Raw genomic sequence first — 14,020 nt, 5'->3', positions numbered from 1 at the left:
CACTCTTCATCGCGGTGCGTGGGCCTCTCATTATCGCGGCCTCTCTTGTTGCGGAGCACAGGCTCCAGATGCGCAGGCTCAGTAACTGTGGCTCACGGGCCTAGTTGTTCCGCGGCATGTGGGATCTTCCCAGATCAGGGCTCGAACCCGTGTCCCCTGCATTGGCAGGCAGATTCTCAACCACTGCGCCACCAGGGAAGCCCTCCCTGGGGATCTTATAAGGGAACAATTACACCTCATTTTTCTTAGCCAACAATAAAATGAGAAAAAAAATGCAACAATCAAAATTCTTTAGCAAGCAATTTTTTTCTTTTTTTTTAATAAATTTGTTTATTTATTTTTGGCTGCGTTGGGTCTTCATTGCTGCGCGTGGGCTCCCTCTAGTCGTGGCGAGCGGGGTCTACTCTTCCCTGCGGTGCGCGGGCTTCTCATTGCAGTGTCTTCTCTTGTTGCGGAGCACGGGCTCTAGGTGCACGGGCTTCAGTAGTTGTGGCACGCAGGCCTCAGTTGTTGTGGCTCACGGGCTCCAGCGCGCAGGCTCAGTAGTTGTGGCGCACGGGCTTAGTTGCTCCGTGGCATGTGGGATCTTCCTGGACCAGGGCTCGAACCTGTGTCCCCTGCACTGGCAGGCGGATTCTTAACCACTGCACCACCAGGGAAGCCTGCAAGCAATTTTTTTAATAAACACTTTACTATGGAGAATTTCAAACACATACAAAAGTAGAGAGAATAGTGTAATGAACCCATTACCCACATTCAACAATTATGAACTTCAGCAATTATTAATTTATGACCTATTGTGTTTCATGTTTACTCCCTTTCTCCCCTGGCACTTCCTTCTTTCCCTTATTATTTTGAAGCAAATCCCACACATCATGTCATTTCGTCCATAAAGAGTTCAGTATGTATCTCTAAAAAATAAGTATTATAGAACTTTATAGATTTAGAACTAGCATACAGGTTTGCACATTGATCAAAGATCATGTTTATTGGTTAAGTTTTCTATACTCAGTTGTTTTAAATTAAAGAAATAAGAAGAAGGTAGATCTTAGAGTCAGGACATAATGGAGTTGGATAGCCATTTAGAGATATCATTAAAATGCCCTTAATTAGCCGGCGCAATATCTTAAGGTCAGGGTGTTTAAGTGACTTCCTAAAGGTGATGTGCTGGTTGGAGGTGAAGTCTAAATTGGTGCCCAGGTTTAGCTGGAATCAATGAGCTTCAAAGAAATATACATTTATGACTGTATGGATTGTAGGGTTTTGTAAGATCTGCTACTTACTATGGTGGCTTGATGTTGTGTGAGATCAGCTGAGCCAGAAACATGTTTCCTTGAACGATTTGAGTTGGAATTAGCTGAAAGAGCAATGTATTTGAGATTTAGAAGGTGGAAGGGAAGCAGCAGCCATGTTTACACTGGGAAGATTGGTTGAGAGTCAAGCGCTATTGTGGCTCGCATCGTGCACATTGTCACAGATCTGCTGGGTCACCTTGGAGGTGCAGGGCAATATCCAGGCCTCAGTTCTTTCAGCTCCTCCCGGATCTCCACCTTCAGCTTCTCCACGTCAAAGAGCATCAACAGTTTTGCAATTACCCACGCCATCAAAGTAGGAAGCATGGAAGCAGTCAGAGACCACCATGAGTTCCAGTGAGAGACCGACACAAGGCCTAGCTCATCTTCGCGGGTTTCACTTTGTCCTTGACCTCCCACACTTCATGGCCTTCTTCCCTCCAGCTTCTCCCAGCTGACCTAGGCCCAGCGCTAGCCACAAAGGCAGCATATTTACATAATGGCTTAACAAGCTCCCATAATTGCATAAAGTCAGATCTCTATAATAAATCTTTTTTATCGCTCAGTGTGGTTCTGCTTCTCTGATCAGACCCTTGCTGAAACAGCTGCATGAAATCGGTTAAACATGTATGGTTTAAACACATTTGAGAAATTGCTATTGGCTACCATTTTTGTATCTAGTCTCTTTTAAGATAGCACATTTCTCAAAATCAATAAGACAAGATGTCTCTGAAATGCACATGTAATCTTAATTGGCACAATATTTTAAACTTTCCACAGCCTGCTCAACTTCCATTATTTAATTTGATAAATTGTGAGAATATGTAAGCATTTAGCAGAGGCAGTTTGGGGGCCTTCTTGTTAATAATTGTGGGCAAGCTTAATGGTATGGAAGTTAGAGGAGCTATTTTGTTAGCACTTTAGATGATAGAGCTGTTCAGTTGAGTTTCCTATTTGTCTACAGGGATGAGGGAGATCTTGACTTTAAAGTCGACTTGGGGGTTTTCTGGAAGGTATATGTGAAATATGGGGCCTGGTTGAGAGGATGTGCATAACGATCTCATGGAAATGAAATACTTCCTGGAAGAAGATGAATGATACAAGAAGAAGTGGAGAAAACTACCTCATTACCTCATTTGTTCCTTCAATCCTTTGTCCAAAAATATTTACTGAGAGCATACTACTATTCTCTGAATATAAAGTAGTCAACCGGACAAATGAAGTTCTGCCCGCATGGAACTTATTCTTGTTGCACGTGGACATGGATGAATAAATGGATGCATGATAAACAAACCAGCAAGCAAAATGACATAAACAATACAACATAAATCCAAAGAGTGATAAGTGCTATGAATACAGTAAAATAGGGTGACGGGGAGAGAAAGTGAGTGGACCTGGAGGGTATCTATTTTGCTAGGGTGGTCAGGGAGGACTTCTCTAAGGAGGTGACATTTGTGCTAAGACATGGCTGATAAGATTGTGTCAGCCACACAAAGATCTTGGCGAAGAGCATTCCAGGCAGAGGAATCAGCAATCACAAAGGCCCTGAGGTGGAAATGAGTGTAAAAGTTGGACATGACTAAAGCTTGAGGAGGGTGAAGATTTGCAGGGCCTAATGAGCCCTAATTATTGCTCTGGGAAACCATGAGAGATTTGAATCAAGGAAGAAATCTAATCTGATTTATGCACTGAAGTATCTGTCTGGCTAGAGGGATTAGAGTACACAGAGTAAGACCAGGTACAAAACCAGCCATCTTCTTGAAGGCATTCTCCATGATGTGGTGAATCCTTACAAAAATTATAAAGGACCAGATCCCAAAGGATCAGTAGTTTTCCCTCAAGGTTGTCCAAACAAAAAGCAAGGTAGCAATCTGTGAGCATCCTTAATGACTCGGTAATGGCTGCTGGCTCAGCCCACCACCATGGAACATCACGTAGAAATCGGGCATCAATGCTAAGCTTCGCTGAATTGGCTCAGCAAGGCAAGTGGACATTCCCCTATTTGGGGACCAGGGACCCTGACGAAAGCCTGTGAGGCCTGGAGTGGCGCTGCAAGCCACAATCTCTACTGAGCATAGGAGTCACAGCTGGAGGGAATTATTAATCTCTGATCACTGTCGGTTGGAGGGTTCAGACTTCTCACCAACGCTTCTGACCTGAAAGGGGTTGAAAAATCTATTAGGAATTCAACAGGAAGAACTGGGCTTACAGGCAAGATGCTTAATCACTTGAGAAATAGCTCAGTTGTGACTGATTTATCTCATAAGTGACTTTGTTCTGTTACCCTGTTGATTTCAAATATTTGAAGCTCAAATTTTACTGCTTGGGAAGACTGCAGACAAAATCCTTATGTTCTTACTTGCAAAGCATGCTCGGGCTTCAAAATGGGCTGTCAGAGAAAGGCAACAAGCATGGATCTGCATGGAATGTGCCAGAGAGGCCAACCTAGCTCTGAGGCTAAGAATGGCCAGCAGCCCAAAGCACAGTGTCTGAGTTCAAGTGGAGATATGGTTGTGAGCCAGGCTCTTTAACTGCTGAGAGGTCTGAGCCTGTGAGTTAAGTAGGGCACTGGTTCGGATCCCCATGTGGCGGAATCAGGATCCTGGAGAGCTTTGAGTGAGGAAGTGGGAAAACCATTTTTGCAGGTATGAGGACAGGTAGGGGTTAAAACGTAGTTGCAACCCTAACTCAGTAGATCATGGTTGGGGCTTTATCCCAATGGGGCCACAGAGAGCAAATCTGAGCCCCAGGCAGAGCAAATCCTAGAACTACTCCAGAACCAACCTGCTCGTGGGGTTGAGGCCAAGTTGGTCAGCATTGACCAAGTGCCAAGCAATACTGGGCTGACAGCTGAAAATTTGCGGCTTCTGCAGCTGAGGAAGGTGAGCGGAGGTATGTCTGGGAGCCCGCCGGCAGGTAGATTAATGCTGGCTTTTATAGAAATTATCCGTTTTTTGTTCATTATCGTACCTGTCCCTGTGTCAACACTTTTGCCTGTTCATCGTAACCTATTTTGCACAGAACAGGTTGATAAGATGCAGGATTTTAGGTCATGAGATATCAAGTACTAACTAAAAAGTTGACTTATGATCATTGAGATGAAACATTAGGTTTTATCCACTTCTTTTAGGCTCTACTAAGCTTCTAGGCAGAACCGTGATGAAAAATCAATTTACGTTTGAGGGCAAAGCTTTTGCTTCAAACCTCCTATTGTCTACTTCTACTTCATGGTATAAGTCTGGGGGCAGCAAACGTTTTCTGTAAAAGACCACCTGGGAAACATTTTAGGCTTTGTGGGCCGTGTGGTCTCTGTCACAACTACTTGACTCAGCTACAGACAATATGTAAACAAATGAGCATGGCTGTGATCCATTAAAACTTTATTTACAAAATCAGGTGATGGGTTGGATTTGGTCCACGAGCTGTAATTTACAACCCCTGGTCTATATCATCACTCGCCAAACATTTCTGATCACACATCTTATGTATATATACAAACACACAGACACACACACACACACACACATATATATACACATACATGTATTATATATGCAAAAACAATGTACATAATATAGTATTTATAACATGTACACAAAGTAGTAATTTTTAAAAGCTGAGATGAAAATGTAAATGAAAGTTCTAATATTTTCTTCCCATACTTGCAATTGATCAGCCTGGGTACCCGCTGGGGGACATGCACTGCACTGTCCTCTCTGTAAACACAATGAGAGCATGTGAGTGAGTGAATGTGTGTGTTGTGTTTGTGCATGCGGATGCCCTCATTTGCGTTATGATCCATTTCATGGCCCAAACAGTGGATAGTAAGTAGAATAAACGTGGCTTTGAAGTCAAGTACAAACCTGGATTTAAATTCCACCTCCCCCATTTACTAGACGTGACCATGGGGGAAATAAATCTCTCTAAGCTTAGTTTTCTCCTCTAAAAAGATTAACATAATAATATACAATTACGTGTTTGACAAGTGGATTTAAAATTCCTTTTCAAGTGTTCAGTGAAGTTCCTAGAACACAGTAAGAGCTCAGAAACTGAATCTCTTTCTCTTCCCTTTCCTCCAAAATCGAAAGTCAAGTCTAGCTGACATGTCACGTCTGTAGCCATGAGCAGCAGTAGAGTTTTCCCATCTTCCTCCTCCAAATCATCTCTCTTCTTCCTTCCCCTCACGACCCAACCTGCTACCTGACTCCACCCCTTTGAGTAAACATCATGCAGCCATGCTTCCACTAGAAGAGCTCTGGGATTCCACTCTTCACTTCTGCCTCCTTAGCTCCCACAGAGATCATTCCCTACATCATAATTTGCTACCTACCGTCAACAAAGAGATTGGCTGATGTCTTTAATTTCTCTGCATTCTTTAGAATCATTTTTCTTGGGGAGGCAGCTGGGCCTGGAGTGTAATCCACATCCACTTGACCACCACTCACCAGCCTAAAGAAGCTATCAAACTTTCATTATAATGTCCAGGGTTTTTTCTTAATCCTTTGGAAGCAATCAAACTGTTTGCTGTGAATCAAAAGATAGTTATCAGAAATTAGGATGTTAGTGGCAGAAAGATCTCCCCAGAGTAACAAACACACACTGGGCTGGTCCTCTCTGGCTGTCTGTTTTAATAGCTAACCTGTGATATAAATAATCAGCTCTGATGGGGCTTTGCTAAGCATGCATCCTTGCCTTTTCTTGCCTAGAGAGAGTGACGAACTTGGACCCAATGAGCACATATATCTCATTTTCCTGAATCACCTTGATGCAACTCTCACTACATCTTTCATGCAGAGAATTTTCCAAATGTTGGTTTATAGATAGAAACCATGAAAACCCTCAGAAATTGTAAGGCAGGCACTGAGAGAAAATATGCTATGGCTCTGTCACAGTCAGAAGTATTGAATGCAAGTTCCTTTCAATAAAATCCAACAGAGAAACACACAGTCATTGTTCTGGACGTTTATCAATCCAGTAATGAGATGAGCCAAATGCAATCCAGACCAATTTATCTCAGCAGGATTTCCCAGGTCATCTTTCTTAGAACAAAGCCCTTCTGGTTCCATATTGAACAGGACAAGCCTGCTGTGATTAGGCAGAGTGGCGCTGGTAATGTGATCTGAATCAGATTCCCAGGACCCCAGCGGGGCGACATGAGGGAATCCGTGTGAACCTGCTTTGAGCTGTTCAGAAAGACAACCAAAAGTTCTGTTATTGATATTTTTAGCTGCCTTTTTGTCCCTAGCAGTTGGCTGGATATGCTGGATTGGTACAGGAAGATCAAAGATTATCCTTCCCTTCAAAGAGTCCCCATTTGGGAGAAAATAAAAAACCCTGGCAGCTGAAGATGAGTTTTGGTTTGCATTTCCACTCCCTCTTGGAGCCTCCCCTTTCCCCCAGTGATTTCACAGAGGCACTGCATCAAGTAGGCACAATTTAACGAAATGGGCTTTCTGTCTGAAGAGGCTGAGAATGGATAAACTGAGTCTTTTTACAATAATTCTTATCTGAGGCTTACTTTTTAGATGCTTGTACTCATGGGTCTCCTTAATTTTATGCTTGTATTTCAAAATCACCAAAAGGAACAAAATATAATATGATAGACATCTGTGTACCTAGCCCCCCAATTTAATATGTTTTAACATTTTGCCATTTTGGCTTCAGAATTTTATTTTAAAAAATATGACATTTATAGTTTTAGCTACAATCCCAATCCCCCATCTTCTTCCCCTCCTAGACCCTAGAACATCAATATCCTGAATTGGGGACTTAGCCTCCCTTGTAAGTATTTTCAAGTTTTGTTATAAACATATACAAATGATACAATTTATCACTTTGTTTCAAATTAATTTACATAAATGCTATCATTTTGCATAAATCCTTTGCCACTTGCTTTCTTTATTCAAAATAATGTTTTCATTCTATATCGATCATATTTCAATATAGCTGAAAAGATACTACATTTTCAAGATTTTTCCATGTTATTCTATATACTGTAGCCCATTCAGTTTAACCACCATAGAGCCCTCCACTGTGTCCCATGGTTTTTTTAACCCATATTCCTACTGATGCTTGTCTAAATTACTTCCTATCTTTCATTATTATAAAAAATACCTCGGTGAGTGTTCTTATACTTGAATCTTTTTAATACATCATACATAAGCCTTACTTTTTAGTTATTTTAATGCCTCCTTTTAGGTATAGTTATGAAAAAGAAAATAATAAAGGAACTAAACTTAAAGGAGAAATGTTCAACTCACCTCTCTCCCTAATGTTTTCATATGCGTCTGTAACAACCAACCTTCTGTGCCTTCCCAAACACTTAGTCTGAATCAAGAAAAGCGAAGTTTATTGACAGCAACTGAAGTATCGTCTGTGATAACAGCAAAGCAACCAAGCATTTATTTAGTAACTTTCTGAGGGTTGTTATTTTCTAAGGGTTTGCTTTTCCATGACCAAAGACATAAGCTCTGCATTCAGAGAAACTCTTCAATTTCCAGAATATGGCTCGTTTCTGGGGTTTAATAATAAGAGAGTTTTTTCCAAGGTATCTTCAAACTGTGGTTTAAAATGGTTGATTCTGGAATTCCCTAACTATGGAAACATACACCATTCTATGTTCCTCACATGAGTGTCCTGACTGCTCTCCTTCAAGCAAATGCCTACTTCCATTTCAAGCACTGAAAAGACAGTCTTACCACTGGGGTTGCTCGGACACTCTGGGCCACAGCAACCCTATTGGCCGAGCTCACTTCTGGGAAAGAGGAGAAAATGAGCTCAGGGTGGCTGGGCTGTTCCTGGAAATTGGTCCCTGAGCCTCTGAGGGGATGAATGTTGGTGGTACCTTTTTAGGTTCTAGGACCTGGGAGAGTGTGTGTGACAAGAGGGATGCGATGCTAAAGAATTTCAGTGAGGTGTTTTTTTTTTGTTTTTTTTTTTAAGGGATTTGGAGTTTTATAATGAGATTTTTAAAAGAGTAAGAAGGGCTTCCCTGGTGGTGCAGTAGTTGAGAATCTGCCTGCCAATGCAGGGGACACGGGTTCGAGCCCTGGTCTGGGAAGATCCCACATGCCGCGGAGCAACTGGGCCCATGAGTCACGATTACTGAGCCTGCGTGTCTGGAGCCTGTGCTCCGCAACAAGAGAGGCCGCGATAGTGAGAGGCCCACGCACCGCGATGAAGAGTGGCACCCGCTTGCCGCAACTAGAGAAAGCCCTCGCACAGAAACGAAGACCCAACACAGCCATAAATAAATAAAATTTTAAAAATAAAGAAAAGTTCTCTTAAAAAAAAAATGTTAATCTAAAAGAGTAAGAAAAGGAGCCTGCATTTTGGAGTAAAAGCAGAATCAGAAATGCACAGCTCCAGCAACCTTGTAGTTTGGGGGACTGTCTACCAGGCAGTGTGTTACTCCCCCTCTGCTCCAGAATATCAGGCTCCGCCTCTCCACATGCCACTCAGGGTCCAGGTCAAGCGCCCACAATGCAGAGCATGATGTTCTTCCACGGCTGCTGTTCTCAGGGGGCACTTACTCCCAGCCCCCAAGCAGCCAGCAGGCCTCCTGTGCTGCCTGGTGTTTGTGGCAACTGGGTAAAAGGCCACCAAGCTGAAGGCCTGATGCCTGTCTCTCCCAGAACCAAAGCATCCAGCTGCATGTGCAACCAGTACCCCCAGACCTCTTCAGACTCTTGATGTGTCCACCATTAGCTCAACTTTCCCATCCCCACAGCTTCTTGACCTCATCTCATCCTACTTTGGATGTTGCTTCCATCCAAACACATCTAATCCCCCAGACCCCTGCCATACTGGCCCTTTCTACCTACAGGATCTTGACTACCAACAGCCTGTCTGTCAAGTAGCTTGTCTATCAACCCAAGGTCAACAAGAGCATCAGCAGTTATTTTTGACTTCGTTCATACAAAAAGTTTTGTTGTGCACCTACTAGGTGCCTGGCACCACGACAGGTCTAGGAAGAGGGCACAGCCTTGGTCTTGGGGGCTACCGTCTGTTGAGAGAGACCAAGAAGTCAACAGGCACCTATGATGCCAGCTGATGAGGGGCTATGAGAGACACCAGCCACAGGCCACCCTTCCCAGAAGTGCTTTCAGTTGACTCCTGAAGCAGGGCATGGAGACAAGGAGAGGGCTGTAGGAACATGAGTTTCAGCAGAGCAGCAACAGAGGCAGAGGCTCAAAGGCAAGAGAAAGCAGGGCAAGTGCAAAAACTCTCCACATGACACACTGGTAAGAAGAAGAGAGATGAAATCCACAAAGGTAGTTGCACTCGATGCCCTTCAGGCCCTTTAAAAATGTGGAAACACGATCTGGTTAACCCAACCTCTCCCAAAATAGAATCATCTGAAACAAATACACACTAAGGGTCAGTGTTATCACCTGTGACAATGTAAGCCTAAGTGAAACAAAAGGCAGGGATTTTTTCCATACTTAACTAGGATGTCTGAGCCCTCCTGCCTATTTCCTAGTGATTGAGTCACAGGGTAATGTCAAATCAGACCACAATATTAAGGTGAGATCGTAGTGGGTCCAAAGTAGAGGCAAGAGAAATAGTACATTTCTGTCTATATTCAACATTACATTTAAGTCTAAAAGGCCTAACCGTCTAAGAACGTTTATTAGATGTGCTGACTCATCTCCAGGCGGCACTCCCCTCTCACACTGGTTAAGAGTGTAATATTGGTCCACGCAAGTGATGCAACAAGAGCCACTGCTTAGCACAGGTAGCAAGCCAGGTGGTGGGGGTCAAGTTCAGTGTGGAAACTAAGAAAGGGACTTTACAAAGAATCTGAGTCGGCATCAAAAGTTTATTAGTCCATTTCCTCAGGGCCCCATGGTAATTGGGTTTTACATGGACCACCTGTGCAAGACCATGGGCCGGAGACGGAGAGGACAAAAAAGAAAAAGTAGGGAAAAAGAAAATGGAGTAAGAGAAACACAAGGGGAAAGAGAATTCAACTGATTTTTTTGGATCAGACCAAAATAAATAAATAGATAAATCGTAGCTCTTTTGGTTTCGACAGGACTGATTCTCAATAGCCAAGGATAAACCACTTTTTGCTTACACCAGTACACTATAAAGAATTCACTTAGAATTCCTGTTCACTAGAAAACTGAGCACATTTAAGTTAAACCTAAAATATGCCTAGAACAGATGCTGCCCTCCTGTGGACTGCAGTGGTGTTGCTAATTGTCTTGTAATAATTTTTAGTAAACTTTTGAAGATTACGCATTTGTTGACCTATCTATAATTTAGTCTATAGTAACTTACAGTATTCAGAAATAATTATTTTTTGTAAATATATTTGAGTGTTTCTTTCTATAAATAAAAATGTTTCCAGATTACTAATTAAAATAAAATGTCCCTTAACACTGTGTTTTTCCAATCATGTATCATGAAATCAATTTTTGAAATTCATTTTGTGAGTCATGATAAACTTTTTAAAAAGTTATAAAATGGAACAGTAAAGAATAAGTAGAAAATATTAGAAAGGATTGCATAGATCCTTAGCAAGACCAGTGCACACTAAGAAATGGTCATTGTTGAGTGTAAGTGGTGCAAGACTCAACTGATGGAACAATGTGACATGCGTATCTTAGCTAGGGAAGGTCTTTTGATCTTTTCTTCACTAGTGTCTCACTAGATTTTCTGACCTGCGATAGTTAATTTGGCCGTCAACATAATGGACCAACGTGGAAGACAGAATTCTAAGGTGACTCCCAAGATTACCGCCCCCTAGTGTACAAACTCTGTATAACGCCCTCTTGAGTTCATTCCCAGCAGGTGCCTAAAATGGAGAATCACTCCTCTGATTAGATTACTAACCTGTTGGCTTTTGAGCTAATCAAAAGAGAGATTATCCAGGTGGACCGAATCTAATCAAGTCAGCCCTTAACAGGACCCGGGCCTCCCCTTAAAAGGACGCGGGCCTCTCCTGAAAGGCTGGTTTGAGGCAGAAGGAGGGAGCCAGGCAGCAAGGTAGGACCTTTAGGAGCTGAGGCCGACGCCAGGCTGACGGCCACCCGAACAGGGCCTTCGGTGTCACAACTGCAAGGACGTGAATTCAGCCAACAGCACGAATGAGCGTGGAAGAAGACCCCGAGCTTCAGAAAGCAAGGCAGCCCATGAGACGCCTTGATTTCAGCCTTGAGAAGCACTGAGCAGAGAACCCAGTTCAGCTGAACCTGGACTTCAGATCTACACAAACCGTAAGATAATAATCTTGTGCTGTTCCCAGTCACTAAGTTTATGACAATTTATTATGCAGTAATAGAAAAATAATACAGTTAATGTTCCACAATTTAATTTTATACTTAACAATTAATCGTGAAGCAAAATACAGCAAAGCTTCATCCTCTGCAAAAATGTCGGGCCTTTCCACGGAGTCTGGGTTATGAACTTTCAATATTACTTCAGGGTGCTTATCGCGTGTTGCGAGTTCTTAACAGCCATAACTGTGTCATCACAATAGTCCAGCTGTCCTTCAAATTGATAAGTTATTAGAAGGTAAAAAAGATTACATGCAAAATACAGAAAGATGATCAATTTCAGGTGTAACTCCTGGATCTAAAAGTATGAATTGTGTATTATAAGATAAATATTGACTCTAATCAGCAAACTTTAACTTTATCTGCATCTCATTCTAAAAAGAAAAAAGTGAAAGGTTTTATAATATTATCTCATATTTGTTTGATTTATTGTGCAATGAAAATAATAAACCAGGTGGTATAATCTTTCAAACAGTCCTAAAAACAAAAGCTTACACACTTCAAAATTAATGAGACACCTGGAAACACAAAATCTGAATTTATTAATGTCCCTTGAATATTGTTTTTAAAAAAGTAATGAAGCTATTGGAGCTGTTTCTTAGCCATTCTATGACTATTAATTAGCTTCATATTTGTTGTACTTAGAAGTATATCATGTAGCAAAGGAAGAGATAGCAGCTAGCAAAATAAAATTCTTCCTACATGTATAGATGTTTTGCATGACTTTCATGTTAAATAAGCTAATATGTGAAAAGCCATACCTCTTTTTTGTTTTTTTTTTTTAACCTTTTGACCCCTTTCACTTATTTCTCTCACCCCACACCTCCCCCTTCCCATTTCTGGCAACCACCAATCTCTTCTTTATCTAAGAGCTTGATTTATTTTTGATTCCACGTATAAGAGAGAGCATACATTATTTCTGTTTCTTTCTCTGACATATTTCACTTAACATAATACCTTCGAGGTCTACCCATAATATACCATTGTGTGTGTGTGTGTGTGTGTGTGTGTGTGTGTGTGTGTATCACATTTTTTTGTCTATTCATACATCCATGGGCACTTAGGTTGTTTCCATATCTTGGCTATTGTAAATAATGGTGCAATGAACATGGGGATGCATATAACTTTTTGAATTAGTGTTTTCATTTTCTTAGGATAAATACCCAGGAGTGGAATTGCTGGATCATATGGTAGTTCTATTTTTAATTTTGGGGGGAACCTCCATACTGTTTCCCATATTGGCTGCACCAATTTACATTCCCAGCAATAGTGCACAAGTGTTCCCTTTTCTCCACATCCTCACCAACACTTGTTATTTCTTGTCTTTTTGCTAATAGCCATTCTAACAGGTGTGAGATACCTCCTTGTGGCTGTGATTTGCATTTCCCTGATGATTAGTGATGTTGAGCCTGTTTTCATGTACCTGTTGCCCACCTGTGTGTCTTCTATGGAAAAATGTCTATTCAGATCTTCTGCCCACTTTTAAGTCAGTTTGGATTTTTGCTATTGAGTTGTATGAGCTCTTCATATATTTTGAATATTAACCCATTTATCAGATAGATGATTTGTAAACATTTTCTCCCAATCAGTAGGTTGCCTTTTTACTGATGGTTTCCTTTGATATGCAGAAGTCTTTTAGTTTGATGTAGTCCCACTGGTTTACTTTTGTTTTTGTTACTTTTACTTTGTTATCAGATTCAAAAAATCATTGCCAAGACTGATGTCAAGGAGCTTACTTCTTCTAGGAGTTTTATGATTTCAGGTCTTATGTTCAAGTCCTTAATCCATTTTAAGTTAATTTTCGTGTTTGGGTAAGATAGTGATCCAGTTTCATTCTTTTGCATGTGGCTTTCTCTTATTGAAGAGACTGTCCTTTCCCCATTGTATATTCTTAGCTCCTTTGTGGTAATATATGTGGGTTTATTTTTGAGCTCTCTATTCTGTACCATTGATCTATGTATTGTTTTTATGCCACTATCATATTGTTTTAATTACTATAGCTTTGTAATAAAGTTTGAAATCAGGGGGTGTGATGCCTCCAGCTTTGCTCTTCTTTCTCAAGATTTCTTTGGCTATTCAGGGTTTTTTGTGGTTCCATACAAATTTTGGGATTGTTCCATTTCCATAATAAAAGCCATTGGAATTTTGATAGAGATTGCATTGAATCTATAGATTGCTTTGGGTAGTATGGACATTTTAACAACATTAATTCTTCCAATCCATGAGCACAGAATATATTTCCATTTCTTTGTGTCCTCTTCAGTTTTTTTCTTTAATGTCTTGTGGTTTCAGTGTGCAGATGTTTCACCTCCTTGTTTAATTTTATTCCTAGGTATTTTATTCTTTTTGATGCAATTGTAAATGGGATTTCTAAAATTTCTCTTTCTGACAGTTCATTATTAGTGTATAGAAATGCAACAGGTTTTTAAGTATTGATTTTGTATC

The 14,020-nt window shown here is 41.1% G+C and overlaps 1 long non-coding RNA gene across 1 annotated transcript in view; it reads left to right on the top strand.

Moving 5' to 3' along the window:
* Positions 1-3,924: 3,924 nt before the first annotated feature.
* Positions 3,925-14,020, top strand: part of LOC309615953 — a 76,286-nt gene continuing 66,190 nt past the window's right edge. The window contains exons 1-2 of the long non-coding RNA XR_014237171.1: positions 3,925-8,268; positions 8,604-11,515. This is a non-coding gene — a long non-coding RNA (uncharacterized lncRNA). The remainder of the gene's footprint in view (positions 8,269-8,603; positions 11,516-14,020) is intronic.

Source organism: Balaenoptera borealis, assembly GCF_965194805.1.
Source record: "Balaenoptera borealis genome assembly, chromosome: 18".
Taxonomy (NCBI): Eukaryota; Metazoa; Chordata; class Mammalia; order Artiodactyla; family Balaenopteridae; genus Balaenoptera; species Balaenoptera borealis.
This window is presented reverse-complemented; position numbering and strand designations above follow the sequence as displayed.